General features: G+C 33.9%; 4 non-coding genes across 4 annotated transcripts; 3 read left to right on the top strand and 1 right to left on the bottom strand.

The window, feature by feature from the left end:
• Nucleotides 1–6,407: 6,407 nt before the first annotated feature.
• Nucleotides 6,408–6,478, top strand: TRNAG-GCC (transfer RNA glycine (anticodon GCC)). The gene has a single exon. It is a non-coding gene; the product is annotated as a tRNA-Gly (tRNA).
• Nucleotides 6,479–14,722: 8,244 nt separating this feature from the next.
• TRNAS-GGA (transfer RNA serine (anticodon GGA)) lies at nt 14,723–14,810 on the top strand. The gene has a single exon. It is a non-coding gene; the product is annotated as a tRNA-Ser (tRNA).
• A 1,109-nt stretch (nt 14,811–15,919) lies between these two features.
• Nucleotides 15,920–15,992, bottom strand: TRNAT-UGU (transfer RNA threonine (anticodon UGU)). Its single transcript has one exon. It is a non-coding gene; the product is annotated as a tRNA-Thr (tRNA).
• A 1,844-nt stretch (nt 15,993–17,836) lies between these two features.
• TRNAF-GAA (transfer RNA phenylalanine (anticodon GAA)) lies at nt 17,837–17,909 on the top strand. Its single transcript has one exon. It is a non-coding gene; the product is annotated as a tRNA-Phe (tRNA).
• Nucleotides 17,910–18,366: the final 457 nt, after the last annotated feature.

Genomic DNA, 18,366 nt, shown 5'->3' with positions numbered 1-18,366 from the left:
AATGAAATAAAAAATATTTTTTTTTCAATTTTTCCTTATATTTTCTACTTACAGATCTTGACATGAATACCGATTATTAACAAGATTTTGAATTTGTGGAAAGAAAAATGAATACAGAAACAAAAGAAATAACCTTAGATATGTTTAATATTTTGATTCTTCCGTATCATAGCACATCAGTCATTTCCAGAGAACTATAAATGGGTTATAGAATTTCATAGTGGATCGGCAAATTCTTGGGCCGAGCTGGATTTGAACCAGCGTAGAACATATTGCCAACGAATTTACAGTCCGTCCCCATTAACCTGCTCGGGCATCGACCCAGCACAATAGGAAGAATACATTTCAGTTTTTATTGAAAATTTTTGATCAACTTCCTTTCGTAACACCCCTACCCCCCAGGGGAAGTCGAATCCCCGCTAGCCTCCTTGGAAAGAGAGATGTCCTGAACCACTAGACGATGGGGGCATACTTGCCCGACCGCCATTATACTACGTTCATAGTATGAACAGTTTTTTGCAATTGTCAATATAATGATATGATTCGATAAAAAAAAATATTTTCGTTCTTTCATAATTCCATAGAAATTTTTTATTAATCATTTATATTTCTAAATTTTTTTATTCCAGTCATAATAAGAAAAAAAAAGAAGTAATGTTCCAATAAAGAGAAAATTCTTCACAGGAATGATTCGTTTGTTGCAAAGGACGAGAGGTTAAAACTTCATTTCTATCATTTTATTACTAATACTAAGATTCGATAGGTAGATTTATATCTAATACTAGAAAAAAAAACTTTGGAAAATAGAATTTTTCAATAAAAAAATAAAAATTTGGTTTAGGGACAGAACATATTGAATCCATTTTATCAATGATTCGATTTTATCAATGTTTACGATGAAATATTTTATTTTGTGAGTACATTTATGTATCAATAAAAAGAATTTAGTGTTATGATTAGAATGACTTCAAGAATCCATTTTGAAATAATATATTTGATATGGATCAAATCCAATCTTAATCAATTCTTTTTTTTAACTATATTCTATTCACTAGGTAAATCCAATTTTTTGTTCTTTGATGAGTCATTATACAAATAATAGATATTTGATGTACATGTATTCTAATCCCATTTATATCATTTAATTTATATAATTTATATAAATTTATAGAAATAATTTTATATAAATTTATAGAATAAGTATACACAGTAACAAATATATGTACATAGTCATGCTAGTTCCTTATTTAGAAATTGAAAGAAAGAAAAAGGGCCCTTTTAACTCAGTGGGTAGAGTAACGCCATGGTAAGGCGTAAGTCATCGGTTCAAATCCGATAAGGGGCTTTTTACTTTTTTTTTCAAAAGCAATAGTCTTTCTATTTGAAGGAAGAATAAAAAGATTCTTGATATTTTGAAAAGTTTCTATTTGTAATAAAAAAGAAAAAGTGTAAAATTCAATAATGGAAAAATAAAAAAAAGTAAGTGGACCTAACCCGTTGAATTATATTTATATCTACTATTCTGATATTCAAATTTGATAAAGATTCAATTCGAACAATTTTTTTTCTTTTTAAGACTTTTTTCGTTTAGACTCCCTAAGAATCTCTGAATATTTCCAATGAAATCTTCTTGTTTCTGAACTAAGAAAAAAGGTTATGCCTTTTCTTTACTCAGAAGGGCCTTAATACGAATTTCAAGTTCCACCAAACAAGTTTTTTTAAAATTAAAATGAAACATATTTTTTTTCCATAAATTTCTATTATTTCTATAAGATTAGATAGAATCTTATAGAAATAATAGAAAAATACATTAAATTATGTCTTCACATATCAAATAGTTTCTTTTCATATCGATGTGTACGATATTTTTCCAGGCAATTCATATATATGAGACAAAAACTTTCATTTACAGTTTTTTCTTTTTATTATAGTATTTATAAAAAAAAATGAAATACTAAAGAAAAAAACTGTAAATGAAATAGAAATTTAGAAAACCTATGATCCTACAGTAGTTTCCTAGACAAAATAGAAGTCAATTCACAACCAAACTTCAAGAATACGTTTCTTTGATGAAAGGAGAGAAATATGTCTGAAGATCCGCTAGGTATAAGAAGTGAAACAGGGGATCATTTGTTTCTTGAACAGTTCTGAAAAAAAAAATTTCTATCGGATTTTGGAGTCCATAGCAGATTTTATGATTGATGACTTGGAAGATTTTTAAGAATAGATAAAGGAATAACCACATCGAGAGTTCATGGGGAGATTTGCCCTAGATATCAATAGACCCCATAAATGATTTTTTATTCGAAACCGATTAGAAAACAAGGGAAAGTATACTTATATATTCTATATATATATAGAGAGAGAAATGAATAGAGATAAATGATCAAGGTCCGTCCCATCTCTGAAAATGCTCTATGAGGTGTTGGGAAATGGTTGAAGTAGTTGAATAGGAGGATCGCTATGACTATAGCTCTTGGTAAATTTACCAAAGATGAAAATGATTTATTTGATATTATGGATGACTGGTTGCGGAGGGACCGTTTCGTTTTTGTGGGTTGGTCCGGTCCTATTACTCTTTCCTTGCGCCTATTTCGCCTTGGGGGGTTGGTTTACAGGTACGACCTTTGTAACTTCATGGTATACTCACGGCTTGGCAAGTTCTTATTTAGAAGGCTGCAACTTCTTAACCGCTGCAGTTTCCACTCCCGCTAATAGTTTAGCACACTCTTTGTTGTTACTGTGGGGTCCCTGAAGCACAGGGAGATTTTACCCGTTGGTGTCAGTTAGGCGGTCTGTGGACTTTTGTTGCTCTCCACGGTGCTTTCGGATTAATAGGTTTCATGTTACGTCAATTTGAACTTGCTCGATCTGTTCAATTGCGACCTTATAATGCAATCGCATTCTCAGGTCCAATTGCTGTTTTTTGTTTCTGTATTCCTTATTTATCCACTGGGTCAGTCTGGTTGGTTCTTTGCTCCAAGTTTTGGTGTAGCAGCTATATTTCGATTCATCCTCTTTTTCCAAGGATTTCATAATTGGACATTAAACCCATTTCATATGATGGGAGTTGCTGGTGTATTGGGCGCTGCACTACCTATGCGCTATTCATGGTGCAACCGTAGAAAATACTTTATTTGAAGATGGGTGATGGCGCAAATACATTCCGTGCTTTTAAACCCAACCCAAGCTGAAGAAACTTATTCAATGGTTACTGCTAATCGCTTTGGTCCCAAATCTTTGGGGTTGCTTTTTCCAATAAACGTTGGTTACATTTCTTTATGTTATTTGTACCAGTAACTGGTTTATGGATGAGTGCTCTTGGGTAGTCGGGTTTGGCCCCTGAACCTACGTGCTTATGACTCGTTTCTCAAGAAATCCGCGCAGCGGAAGATCCTGAATTTGAGACTTTCTACACAAAAAAATATTCTCTTAAACGAAGGTATTCGTGCGTGGATGGCAGCTCAAGATCAGCCTCATGAAAACCTTATATTCCCTGAGGAGGTTCTACCACGTGGAAACGCTCTTTAATGGGAACTTTAGCTTTAACTGGTCGTGACCAGGAAACTACCGGTTTCGCTTGGTGGGGCCGGGAATGCCCCGACTTATCAATTTATCTGGTAAACTATTAGGGGCCCATGTAGCCCATGCTGATTAATAGTATTCTGGCCGGAGCAATGAACCTTTTTGAAGTGGCTCATTTCGTACCCGAGAAGCCCTTGTATGAACAAGGTTTAATTTGCTTCCCCCACCTAGCTACTCTAGGTTGGGGAGTAGGTCCTGGGGGGGAAGTTATAGACACTTTTCCATACTTTGTGTCTGGAGTACTTCACTTAATTTCCTCTGCAGTATTGGCTTTGGCGGTATTTATCATGCACTTCTGGGACCTGAGACTCTTGAAGAATCTTTTCCGTTCTTCGGTTATGTATGGAAAGATAGAATAAAATGACTACAATTTTGGGTATTCACTTAATCTTGTTAGGTATAGGTGCTTTTCTTCTAGTATTCAAGGCTCTTTATTTGGAGGTATATATGATACATGGGCTCCGGGGGGGGGAGATGTAAGAAAAATAACCAATTTGACCCTTAGTCCAAGTATTCTATTTGGATATTTATTAAAATCGCCCTTTTGGGGGCGAAGGGTGGATTGTTAGTGTGGACGATTTGGAAGATATTATTGGAGGGCATGTATGGTTGGGTTCCATTTGTAATACTTGGTGGAATCTGGCATATCTTAACCAAACCCTTTGCATGGGCTCGGCGTGCACTTGTATGGTCTGGAGAAGCTTACTTATCTTATAGTTTAGGTGCTTTATCTGTTTTTGGTTTTATTGCTTGTTGCTTTGTCTGGTTTAATAATACCGCTTATCCTAGTGAGGTTTATGGGCCCACTGGTCAGAAGCTTCTCAAGCTCAAGCATTTACTTTTCTAGTTAGAGACCAACGTCTTGGGCTAATGTAGGATCTGCTCAAGGACCTACAGGTTTAGGTAAATAATCTAATGCGTTCCCCGACTGGAGAAGTTATTTTTGGCGGAGAAACTATGCGTTTTTGGGATTTGCGTGCTCCTTGGTTAGAACCTCTAAGGGGTCCTAATGGTTTAGACTTGAGTAGACTGAAAAAAGATATACAGCCTTGGCAAGAACGTCGTTCTGCGGAATATATGACTCATGCTCCTTTAGGTTCATTAAATTCCGTGGGTGGCGTAGCTACAGAGATTAATGCAGTCAATTATGTTTCTCCTAGAAGTTGGTTAGCTACTTCTCATTTTGTTCTAGGATTCTTTCTATTTGTAGGCCATTTATGGCACGCGGGAAGAGCTCGCGCAGCTGCCGCAGGATTTGAAAAAGGAATTGATCGCGATTTTGAACCTGTTCTTTCCATGACTCCTCTTAATTGAGAACGTGAGATCCAATGAAGTAGAAATCCCCTTTTTTTTACTATAAATATTTGGTTGAGTAGAGCGAGTCGTAAAGAAGAATTTATTTTCCTATTTTTCTTAGTTTCTATCGAATCTTTTTTTCGGGATGTTGAGGATATATAGCCAGTCCGAAAAAAAGATTCGATAGAAACTAAGAAAATAAACAAATCTATTCATCGAGAAAAAGGAGAGAGAGGGATTCGAACCCTCGATAATTCTTTGTTTCAAACTATACCGGTTTTCAAGACCGGGGCTATCAACCACTCAGCCATCTCTCCAAAAGCTAATATATATATTTTTTTATCTTTATTCCACTGAGTAGACCATGAGTATTTGAATTGATACCCTTTTATCGACCCATAGGAAAGATATTCAATGTGAATTTATTGGTTTAGTTTTCTATCGGTATGTATATAGGTACAAAATCCAGCATGCCTTTTGTGAAGTAAAAAAACTATCCTCGATCCAAGCCTCAAAAGGGTTGATAATAAACAAAATCAATGAATTCATGATAAAACCCTTCTGCGTTTTTCCATTTACAAATTTTTTTTTCAATGAATATTAAGAAAGGCATCCAGGGGTTGAGGGATCAAATGGTAAAGTTCTTTTGTTGGTAAATTGGAGGATTAGAAACATGACTATTGCTTTCCATTAGCTGTTTTTGCATTAATTGCTATTTCATTTATTTTATTGATTAGTGTACCTGTTGTATTTGCTTCTCCTGAAGGTTGGTCAAATAACAAAAATGTTCTATTTTCCGGTACATCATTATGGATTGGATTAGTGTTTCTAGTGGGTATTCTTAATTCTCTCATTTCTTGAAGTTCTTTTTATTCTAGATTAAAAATGAAATGACCCCTCCCTCAGAATTCTTTCGGATTGTCAGCCATAAAGGGAATAGATCAGTTCCTAAAAAAAAAAAAGAAAACTATAACACATTACATTCTAAGGGGGAGTAAACTTCTTCTATTGGAAAAATCTTATATCTTATACTTATATGGTGGTACATTGTGAAACTAAAAGAAATAAAATAGAAAAAATGAACTATAAAAATTTGAATTTCATTTGAATATTCTATTCATATTAATATGATATGAATAGAATATTCAAATGAAATACTATAAATCTATTTATACGTCGTCTAGTATTTAATAATATAGAATATCTATCTGTATCTCTATATAGATAAATATAATTTTTTAATTAATAGGAACTTACTTTTTTAAGAAAAAAGTAAATCAAAATATTCGATAGAATGATAATTTCAATTCAATTATATAGATATATAGAAAAAAACCATATATAATAATAGAAATGTAATAATAGAAATGGGAATTCTTGATAAAAATGAATAGTAATAGAAAATATTTTATTTGGGAGACAATATCTATTATCTAAATTTCTTTTTCATTATCCCTATATCCCTATATAGAATATCAGGGCCCATCTCTGTATAAATAGAATCGCATATCAAGTACAATGAAAACGCGGATATAGTCGAATGGTAAAATTTCTCTTTGCCAAGGAGAAGACGCGGGTTCGATTCCCGCTATCCGCCCTATGTATTTAATAGTCATAGTATGAAAAATGCCATAGAATTTACTGCGTATAATGCCCTTCTTCTTGAAACCTTGTTTTTTTAATCAAATTCAAAAAGTTGCGGAGACGGGATTTGAACCCGTAACCCTCAAGGTTATGAGCTTGCGAGCTACCAAGTTGCTCTACTCCGCGATAAAGAAAAGAATTGATAACTAATGAACAAAAACAAAGATGGAATGCGTCCCTTTACCATATCTATATAAATAGAATAAACCATTTATACATAACGTAAAGGGACCTCCTATGATCGCTGATAATAAAATGAAAAAAATGAAGATAATTGGAAATCCTTACCAACTGGATCTTGTTGCACCCGGCAAGAAACATGCATGAACCATTTCCCGAAGTATGTGTCCAGATAATCCAAAGTCTCGATAATTAGCTCTCGGTCTTCCGGTCGAAAAACAACGTCGATGAAGACGTATAGGTGCACTATTACGCGGTAGTGATTCTAATTTTCCATGAATTTCCCATTTCTCACTTAACGACGGAACTTTGCTTATTTCTTTTTTTGAGGATCGGCGAATCAAATGATATTTCTGTTCCAATTTTGTCTCTTCTTTTCCCTCTGAATAACACTTTTCCTTGCCATAATGGTTAATTTGCTATTAGCATCAATGATAGAAGTCGGATCCTAGATGTATAAGTGGCTTCTCTTCCCTATAGAAGGAAATGAGATTCTTGCCAGATATATATAATAAAGAATTCAATTAACCGAATTTGCCCGATGTAGAGGCAATTAAGAAGGCTGCATAAGTAAATATATAACCTACGGAAAAGTGGGCTAGTCCAACCAATCTTGCTTGCACAATGGAAAGAGCCACTGTTTATCTCTCCATCGAATCAAATTAGCCAAAGGTGTACGTTTCATGAGCCCATGCCAAAGTTTCAATCAATTCCTGCCAATATCCCGCGCAAGAAATTAAGAACATAAATCCAGTAGCCCAAACAAGATGTCCAAACAAGAACATCCATGCCCAGACTGATAAACTATTCATACCAAAAGGGTTATATCCATTGATAAGTTGTGAAGAGTTCAACCATAGATAATCTCTTAACCATCCCATCAAATAGGTAGAAGATTCATTAAACTGGTGAAATATTACCCTGCCATAGTGTAATGTGTTTCCAATGCCAATAAAAAGTAACCCATCCAATGGTATTTAACATCCAGAAAACTGCCAAATAAAATGCGTCCCAAGCGGAAATATCACAAGTTCCGCCTCGTCCCGGGCCATCACAAGGAAAACTATAACCAAAATCTTTTTTATCAGGCATTAACTTAGAACCACGCGCATCCAAAGCACCTTTTACTAAAATCAAAGTAGTTGTATGTAAACCAAGAGCAATAGCATGATGAACCAAGAAGTCTCCAGGCCCTATTGTTAAGAATAGAGAATTACTATTCTCATTTACAGCGTTTAACCAACCAGGCAACCATATGCTTCGTCCCGCATTGAACGCCGGACTGTTCGTTGAAGATAAAAGTATATCGAACCCATAGGAAGTTTTACCCATGAGCAGATTGTATCCATTGGGCAAATATAGGTTCAATCAAAATTTGTTTCTCCGGAGTACCAAAAGCAAGCATGACATCGTTATGGACATAAAGTCCCAGAGTATGGAACCCCAGAAAGAGGCTAGCCCCAACTTAAGTGGGATATGATAGCTTCTTTATGGTCTAACATTCTTGCCAAGACATTATCTTGATTCTGCTCTGGATTAATAATCTCTAATAAAAAAGATAGCTCCATGAGCAAAAGCCCCTGTCATAATGAAGCCTGCTATATATTGATGATGAGTATATACAGGCAGCTTGAGTAGTAAAGTCTTGCGCTATAAACGCATAAGCAGGTAAAGAGTACATGTGTTGTGCTACCAAGGAAGTAATAACCCCTAAAGAGGCTAGAGCAAGACCTAATTGAAAATGAATTGAATTATTGATTGTATCATAAAGACCCTTATGCCCACGCCCCAATCTACCCCCCGGAGGAGTATGTGCTTCTAAAAGATCTTTAATTACTGTGACCAATCCCGAAATTAGTTCTATACATATGGCCAGCAACTAGAAAAATAAACGCAATAGCCAAATGATGGTGTGCAATATCAGTTAACCATAAACTTTGAGTTTGCGGATGAAATCCTCCGAGAAGTGTTAGAATAGCAGTTCCTGCTCCTTGAGGGGGTACCAAATATATGATTATTGGAATCTGGGTTTTGAGCATAAAGATTCCACTGACCTGTAAAAAATGGACCTAATCCCTCGGGGTGCGGCAAGATATCTAATAAATTGTTCCATCGAACGGATTCCCCCCTGGACCCCGGAATAGCAACATGAACTAAATGCCCTGTCCAAGCCAAGGAACTTACTCCGAATAGTCCTGACAAAATGATGATTGAGGCGGGATTCGGCATTTTTAAACCACGAAACACTCGGTTTCCATTTTGGTTGTAGGTGTAACCAACCTGCTATTAAAGATATAATAGAAAGTATTAATAGAAAAATAGCTCCAGTATAAAGATCCCCATTAGTACGGTAAACCGATTGTATACCACCACTGATAAACACCAGAATAGGCTATATTAACAGGACCTAGAGCACCCCTCGAGTAAAAGCTTCTACAGCTGGTTGACCAAAATGAGGATCCCAAATTGCATGAGCAATAGGTCTTACATGTAAAGGATCCTGTACCCATGTCTCAAAATATACCTTGCCAAGCTACATGAAAGAGATTCCCGAAGTCCACCAGAAAAATGATTGCTAATTGCCCCGAAATGAGAAGCAAAAATATTCTGATAAAGACGTTCCTCAGTAATATCATCATGACTTTCGAAGTCATGTGCGGTAGCAATACCAAACCAAATACGACGAGTAGTGGGGTCTTGAGCTAAGCCTTGACTAAAGCTTGGAAATCTTAATGCCATAATGATTTTCAAATCCTCCTAGCTATTATCCTACTGCAATAATTCTTGCTAAGAAGAATGCCCATGTTGTGGCCATTCACCTAGAAGGTAATGTGTTACTCCTACAGCACGTCCTTGTACAATGCTCAAGGCTCTGGGCTGAGTAGCAGGAGCAACTTTTAATTTATTATGAGCCCAAACAATGGATTCAATAAGTTCTTGCCAATAACCACGCCCGCTGAATAGAAACATTAAACTAAAAGCCCATACAAAATGTGCACCCAAGAAAAAAAGACCATATGCAGATAATGAAGAACCATAAGACTGAATTACCTGGGATGCCTGCGCCCATAAGAAATCACGAAGCCACCCATTAATGGTAATGGAACTCTGCGCAAAATTTCCTCCTGTGATATGAGTTACTATCCCTTGATCACTTATACTACCCCCAAACATCTGACTGCATTTTCCAACTGAAATGGAATATAACTACGGGAAATTGAATTGTACATCCAAAATAGTCCTAAGAAGACATGATCCCAAGCGGATACTTGGGCATGTCCCCCCTCTTCCAGGTCCATCACAAGGGAAACGAAAACCTAGATTTGCTTTATCCGGTATCAATCGTGAACTACGAGCAAATAGAACACCCTTTAAGAGTATCAATACTGTTACATGAATTGTAAATGCATGAATATGATGGACCAAAAAATCCGCAGTTCCTAAAGGAATAGGTAACAAAGCAACTTTACCGCCCACTGCTACTAAATTTTCACCTCCCCAAGTCAAACTGGTACTTGTTGCTGCACCTGGGGCTGTTGTGCCAGGTGCTAAAGCGTGGGTATTTTGTATCCATTGAGCAAAGATCGGCTGTAATTGTATAGCAGTATCTGAAAACATATCTTGAGGCGCCCCTAATGCGCTCATGGTATCATTATGAATATACAAACCAAAACTGTGAAAACCTAAAAAGATACATACCCAGTTAAGATGTGATATGATTGAATCACGATGTCTAAGGACACGATCTAATAGATCGTTGTATCGAATAGTCGGATCATAATCTCTTACCATAAAAATCGCTGCATGCGCAGCAGCACCGACTATGAGAAATCCACCAATCCACATGTGATGTGTAAACAATGACAGTTGTGTACCATAGTCAGTAGCTAGGTATGGATAAGGAGGCATAGAGATACATATGGTGAGCTACAACAATGGTCAAAGAGCCTAACATAGCTAGATTAATAGATAATTGAGCATGCCATGACGTTGTTAGAATCTCATATATACCTTTATGACCCTGGCCTGTAAATGGACCTTTATGTGCCTCTAAAATGTCTTTTATATTGTGACCAATACCCCAGTTGGTCTATACATGTGACCCCGCTATCAAGAAAAGAATTGCAATAGCTAAATGATGTGTATAATATCGGTCAGCCATAAACCTCCAGTTACTGGATCTAATCCTCCACGAAAAGTAAGAAATTCTCCGTATTTTGACCAATTCAAGGTAAAAAATGGGTTGCTCCTCTCGGAAAAACTCGGATAAAGTTGAGCCAAAAGATCCCGATTTAGGATAAATTCATGAGGAAGTGGTATCTCTTTGGGATCCTACTGCAGCATTTAGAAATTGGTTAATCGGTAAAGATACATGTATTTGATGTCCTGCCCAAGAAAGAGACCCCAACCCTAGGAGCCCTGTCAAATGGTGATTCAACATAGATTTCTACATCTTGGAACCAAGCCAATTTGGAGCAGCTTGTGATAATGAAACCAACCAGCAAAAAGCATTAAGGCTGCAAAGACCAATGCACCAATTGCAGTACAATAGAGTTGTAATTCATTAGTTATTCCAGATGCTCTCCAAATCTGAAAAAAACCAGAGGTTATTTGTATTCCCTCGGAACCCCCCCCCTACATCACCATTCAATATTTCTTGACCCACTATTGGCCAAACCACCTGAGCACTAGGCCTAATGTGAGTAGGATCACTTAACCATGCCTCATAATTGGAAAAACGAGCACCATGAAAATACATGCCACTCAGCCAAAGAAAGATGATAGAGAGTTGGCCAAAATGCGCACTAAAAACTTTTCGGGAAATCTCCTCTAAATCATTAGTATGGCTATCAAAATCATGAGCGTCAGCATGTAGGTTCCAGATCCAAGTAGTAGTATCTGGTCCCTTAGCTATTGTTCTTGAGAAATGACCAGGTTTTGCCCATTCCTCAAAAGAAGTTTTTATAGGATCCCTATCTACCAAAATTTTAACTTCTTGTTCCGGTGAACGAATAATCATTGAGTCCTCCTCTTTCCAGACAACACATACAAAGAGACCTGCCAACATAAAACAGAATTAGTGAACTTATTAGAGATGTTTCTATTGAGTTTTGTTCTCTCCTATCTCTCATGTATTGGATATCTTAGTAAATTTCATTTCTTTAGTTTTTCACTAGAACAATTATGATCTCGAAGTCAATTCGGGGGCAAGTGTTCGAATCTATTATGACATAAGAGTGAGGCGCTCAACGGACCTATTTTAATCTTCTAAGACCTTTTTGGGAACTCTGAATGGAAGTTCAATAATTTTTCGTGCAGCCTAATCAAATGTATTCAGATTTTATTCTAATTCTATTCCTTAGATTTTATTTTTTTTTTAGATAAAGTATAAGTATGTACTCTATTTCAAATTGAGCAGGCATTAGCATTCATTATTAGGCAATATACCTATATTTTATTTCTTTTTTTGAAGGTCTCTTTTCTAATTTGATTGAATATTAGTTTAAATAACAGAAAAAAGGAGAAAATTATCTACTGTATCCACATCTCGTTTATTTCTATGAAATACTAGACAAAATCGAACAAAATTAGAAGGGATATATTTAAATTATGTGATTGGTCGTTCCTATAGAAATGATTTTTGAATTTGAATAGGGACCAAGAAACAAGAATTTATAACAATATATATTTATCTATCTATATCTTTATTATGATAGATAAATATATAAGAAAAAAAAGAAACAGAGTGTTCTTATTCAAAACGCCCTGTGATCTTCAACCAATTCTGTGCTGCAATATAATTACCGGGGGTGAGAGCTATAGCTTGTTTCCAATATTCAGCCGGCTTGATTAAACCAAGACTCCGCAACTTCTGAGTCTCCCTGCCGAATGGCCTGTTCTCCTCGGTCGAAATAGGTGAGTCAATTCCTTTCCTTAGAACCGTACTTGAGAATTTCCTGACTCATACGGCTCAGTAGTCAATTCTTTTTTTGTTCTATTATCTTGAAGTTAACTAAAAGAAAAAAAGAAATTATTAATATGAGTTTTCAAACTTTCATTTTTACTAATAAATAAAGAATTTCAAAGAATTTTCATCTTTTTTTTTAGTTTTTATCTTTTCTCCTACCTTCAGAAAAGGGAATCAAGCATTGGCATTAACGCCCTAATTCTAATTTTCTGAAAGGTAACTATCTCGATTTTATATATCATCATACAAAAATATATGATAGATTCATTTCTATAGAATCTTGGTAAAAGTTTTTTCTTTCTTATCTTATAAGTTCTTATAAGTAAAGAGAAATACTTTCTATCTTTGGGATTGATACTACACCGCTGCTCAAAATACCAGGGGATCCTTTTTATTACATAAGTGGATTCCTGACTTCTTTATTTATCATGAGATAAGGAAGCAGTTTTTATTATATCGATTGAAAACCGTGTTAATTGATCCTTACGATGCTTCCTTTATCAATTAGATCTTTTATCCATAGAAAAAAGAGGGTATCTAGACATATCGATTTCTTCATATTTTTACTTCTATGAAGTTTCTTTGCTACAGCTGATAAAAATCGTTGTTTTGAACGATATATATATGTAGAAAGCCCTTTCTTATTTATAATTATTTATATTTCTATATTTCTTATATTAAATTTGTGGATTTGCTTGTTCTTTTCTTTTTCTTTCTATAGTGGAGATAGTCGCACGGAATGACAGATCACGGCCATATTATTAAAAGCTTGGGGTAAAAATGGGTTTCGTTCGAGCGCCCGAAAATAATATTCCAAAGCTTTAGTATGTTCTCCGTTACTTGTGTGAATAAGGCCTATGTTATAAAGTATATAACTTCGATCATAGGGATCAATTTCCAGTCGCATAGCCTCATAATAATTCTGTAAAGCTTCTGCATAATTTCCTTCAGATTGAGCTGACATCCGTTACGGTCGTCATTCGGTTCAAAGAATCTCCGCTCCAGAACTGTACGTGAGATTTTCATCTCATACGGCTCCCCCCCTTATGTGTGTAATGAGAAAAAATCCATCAAATCAAAAAAATATTCCAGTATTCTCATTCTCAACTGAACAGAGCTAGTGTTTTTACAATAAATCTCTAGCCAACCTTCCTGTCAAAAATTATTTCTTAACATTAAGTATGTAGGTACTTGATAAAAAAAAATAAGAACTTCAACAATTTCTTTGTCCTCTACGCTGCTTAATTATCCTGAATTAGTCACCTCAATAATCTTCGATGGTTCTATGGGTATCCAAAATATGAACGAGATGGATATTTATTGTCCCAACCATTCCTGTTAGTCCCAATCTCGATAAGCCATGGATATAGATAGATACAAAGTTTTCGTGTCCTTGATTCCCAAGCGTAGTGCTTCTTTCCCAATGTTGCCTATCAGTACTAGTAATTTGGGTTGACCTAACCCCATAAGTATAGGTATATTACCTTTCGCTTAATACTAGAAACCTAAAATTCAAGCATATAAGGCTTCATTAATCGAGGATACACGACAGAAGGAATTAATCCTTTTATTTACAAATTTCCACCTTCAACACGCGTGGGGTTTTTCCATTCCATTTTTTTTTGACCGAAATCGGTCAAAAAAAATGGAATCAAATCACACCATCTCTGTAATAAGTGAATGCCCTTTTTTTCTCCTGAAGTTGTCGGAATTATTCGTAATAAGATATTGGCTACAATTGAAAAGGTCTTATCTATAAAATTTTCATTTATCCGAGATCTAGGCATAGGTAGAAATCCATTCTATAATTTAATTAATCATGGTGTGAGAAATCAATCCCACAAATAAAGGAATTGTATAATTATAATACAGTGCGAAATAACGTAAAAATGAACTCATCAATCAAATTTGTTTATCCTAAGACCTTGTAGGAGGTTTTTTTTTAATTTTACTTTGTATTTTTATAGTTTGAATAGGTTTTATGCATTTATGAAAAATAGGATTGATTCACTATTCAACATTCAACCGGTTTCTGGGCATCATTATATAGGAGAGATGGCCGAGTGGTTCAAGGCGTAGCATTGGAACTGCTATGTAGGCTTTTTGTTTACCGGGGGTTCGAATCCCTCTCTTTCCGAATCTTTACCAAATTCATCAATATTACTCATCACCCAATGCATACCATTATTTCATATTTCAAATTTGTTTGTTGATATGGACAACTTTATATTCCTCATTTTTCGGTAATACAAAAAATAGTGATAACGGGTGGGCAAGGAATAAAAATTTTCGCATATCCATGTCTATGATTATATGAATAGCAGTAAAATCCTTGTAAAAAAAACTCTTGTTATTTTAGTTAAGTTTAAGTTTGACGAGAATAATATTCTACAACCAGTAATTCATTTATTTTCAAACCAACCCATTTATTATCTATTATTTGATTAATTAAACCTTTATATTGGAAAGGGTGAACAGTCAAATGATTTGGCAATTTCTCATGGGGGCTGAATCAAAATAATTTTGAATAAGAGTTTTAGATTTTTGTTCATCCTTTGCTGTAATAATATCTTGAGGTTTACAACGATAACTTGGTATATCCACTATACGACCATTAACTAAAACATGTCTATGGTTTATAAATTGGCGGGCTTGAGGAATAGTCGCAGCCATACCCAATCGAAAAAGTATGTTATCCAAGCGCATTTCAAGTAGTTGTAATAAAACCTGACCAGTTGATCCTTTAGCTTTTCCGGAGATACGAACGTATTTAAGCAATTGTCGTTCTGTAAGACCATAATGAAAACGCAATTTTTGTTTTTCTTCTAACGAATACGATATTGAGATTTTTTACTGAAGCGCAATTGATTTCGAAATTCGTTTTTGACTGTTGGCCTTTTACTAGTAAGTCCTGGTAAATATCCTAGACGACGTATTTTTTTTGAAACGAGGTCCTCTGTAACGTGACATAAAAACTCCTTTTTTAAAATGAAAAATCTTATAAATCGAAATGACAACTAAACGAAATGAAAAATATTATAGAATTCTAAATGAAGCGAAATCTACTAAAGTTTTATAGTACAAAGAAGAATTAGATGAATTTTAATCAATATCCGAATTTATTGTATATAAAAGAATACAAAAAAGTAGGTTAATTTCTTGATTTCTTCCGCAGAGATCGAACTCTCCCAATTTTTTATTTCTAAAAAAAGATATTATCAATTATGTAAAAAACAAATAGAGAAAAGCCGGTTATCGGATTCGAACCGATGACCATCGCATTACAAATGCGATGCTCTAACCTCTGAGCTAAACCGGCTAATGTAAACGAAATATACATATGCAGAAGAATTGAATGGGATCTTAGTTATCAATTTTTAGTTATTTATAACAAAATTCAAATTAATACAAACATCAAAAATAGAGAAAGAAAATATAGAAAATCAAACCAATTTTTATTATTTCTATTATTTATTTTATCTGATAACATAAAGTGCAAGATAATAATTAATATTATATTAATATAATTTATTTAATATAATTTATTTCGATCTACTATTCTAGAATATATTTATTAAAATTGATTTCTTCAAAAAGATTATTTATTAGTACTTAAGTAAATTTGAATAAATATAAATTTTAGTAAATATTTATTAAGGAATTCCCATATTTCTAAGTAAATGTCTAATTCTATATTATATTCAATTAAAAGAATGGTTTTTTTTTAGCCACTAGATTCGTTTTAGTTATATAAATTGTATATGAATAAATGGATTGTTTATTTTCTTTTTTTTTTTAAGCAAAAACAAAAAAAAAAAAAAGAATCGACCATTCGAGTATTCTAACTTGTATGAAAAAAGAAGATAAGTAGGTACATAGAAGATAAGTAGATATGTGGTCTATATCTGTGTATATTGAATTGTTAATATATAGATATTAGAATTAGTTCTGATTCAAACAAATAAAGGTATCCAATATAGATGAAATAAAATCTATAAAATTGAGAAGGGGTTTTTAATATTTAATAAAATAATATGTATTTAATGAATTCAAAAGTTCCCGCATAATTCTCATAATAGAAATGAAAAAAAAAGCATTCTATTATAATCAGATTCAAATACAAAAAAAAGATGGGGATATGGCGAAATTGGTAGACGCTACGGACTTAATTGGATTGAGTTTTGGTATGGAAACTTACCAAGTAATAATTTTCAAATTCAGAGAAACCCTTGAATTTCACAATGGGCAATCCTGAGCCAAATCCTGTTTTCTGAAAACAAATAAAAATTCAGAAAGTGATAATAAAAAAGGGATAGGTGCAGAGACTCTATGGAAGCTGTTCTAACAAACGAAATTGACGACTTTTTTTATTGCATTAGTAAAAGAATCCTTTCACCAAAATACAGGAATGGATCAAAGATAAACATTTAGAAACATATATATATACTGAAATACTCTTTCAATTTGTTACTTTTTATTTTATTATTGAAGATCTATTTGTGATAAAAATATTCCACAAATGAAAAATTGTGAATCAAATCAATTCGAAGTTGAAGAAAAGATGGAATATTTATTGATGAATTATTCACTTCATCATAATCGGCTAAAACCCTTGAAGAACTGATAAATCAGATGAGAATAAAGATAGAGTCCTATTCTACATGTCAATACCGACAACAATGAAATTGAAAGTAAGAGGAAAATCCGTCGACTTAAGAAATCATGAGGGTTCAAGTCACCTCTCTATCCCCAAAAATACTTTTTCATTTTCTAATTTTTTTTCCTATATCCTCTCTATCTTGAAGTCCTTATTTATGTGTTTTATTCGATTTATTATTTCCCAACGAAATTGGAATTTTTATTTTCATCAATTTCCTATCTATCATAATTTTCTTATCTATCATAATGACAAGGGACGAGTTTTGGAATAGATATAAATATATATGTGAAACACATAGAATTTTTTTTAATCAGAAATGTATAAATTAATATCTTATTTTTTTAGCAAGGAAGTTTTCATATGCGTAATTAACGATTAACAATAAAAAAATAATTATTACTGCGGAAACTCACTTACAAACTTTTTTTTTACTTAGTTGATATAGATTCATTAACATAGATTTTAAAAATCTTTTAAAATCAAAGTATTAAGCTTCAAGAATGGTCGGGATAGCTCAGTTGGTAGAGCAGAGGACTGAAAATCCTCGTGTCACCAGTTCAAATCTGGTTCCTGACACAAGATTCATTTGTATGAGTATCTATCCCCCCATATTCATTTTAATGAATATGGGGATAGATACCTCATACAAATTTGTGTTCTTCTAGATTCTGATACATAACATATTTCTTTGATCTATTTAGGTATCTGTAGATATACTTTTCCTAGATGATTAAAGAATAGATGCAATTTTTTATTAGGTATATTCGCTTATCTATAGTATCTATACTATATATAGATATAGATATATAGATAATGAATTCTTTATCTATATTTTTTTCCTTTTTTTTTCTGCGATACAAAAAAAGGTTTCTATTTCCATAATATTCGAGTGGTTTAATTAGTTTGGTTAAAAGACCTAAAAGTCGAAGTTCTGGGTGGAGTGAGAATATTAAGAATTCATCTGAGAAGGATTACCAAAATAGAATCGAGCCCTTTTCTTTGTGTTTTTTTTTTCGTGGCCGTATAATTGATG

The sequence above is a fragment of the Vigna unguiculata genome, unplaced genomic scaffold, assembly GCF_037176805.1.
Source record: "Vigna unguiculata cultivar grain cowpea cultivar isolate G323 ecotype 2 unplaced genomic scaffold, ASM3717680v1 ptg000477l, whole genome shotgun sequence".
NCBI classification, from domain to species: Eukaryota; Viridiplantae; Streptophyta; class Magnoliopsida; order Fabales; family Fabaceae; genus Vigna; species Vigna unguiculata.
The sequence above is the reverse complement of the archived record's forward strand: the minus strand, read 5'-3'. Positions and strand labels throughout refer to the sequence as shown.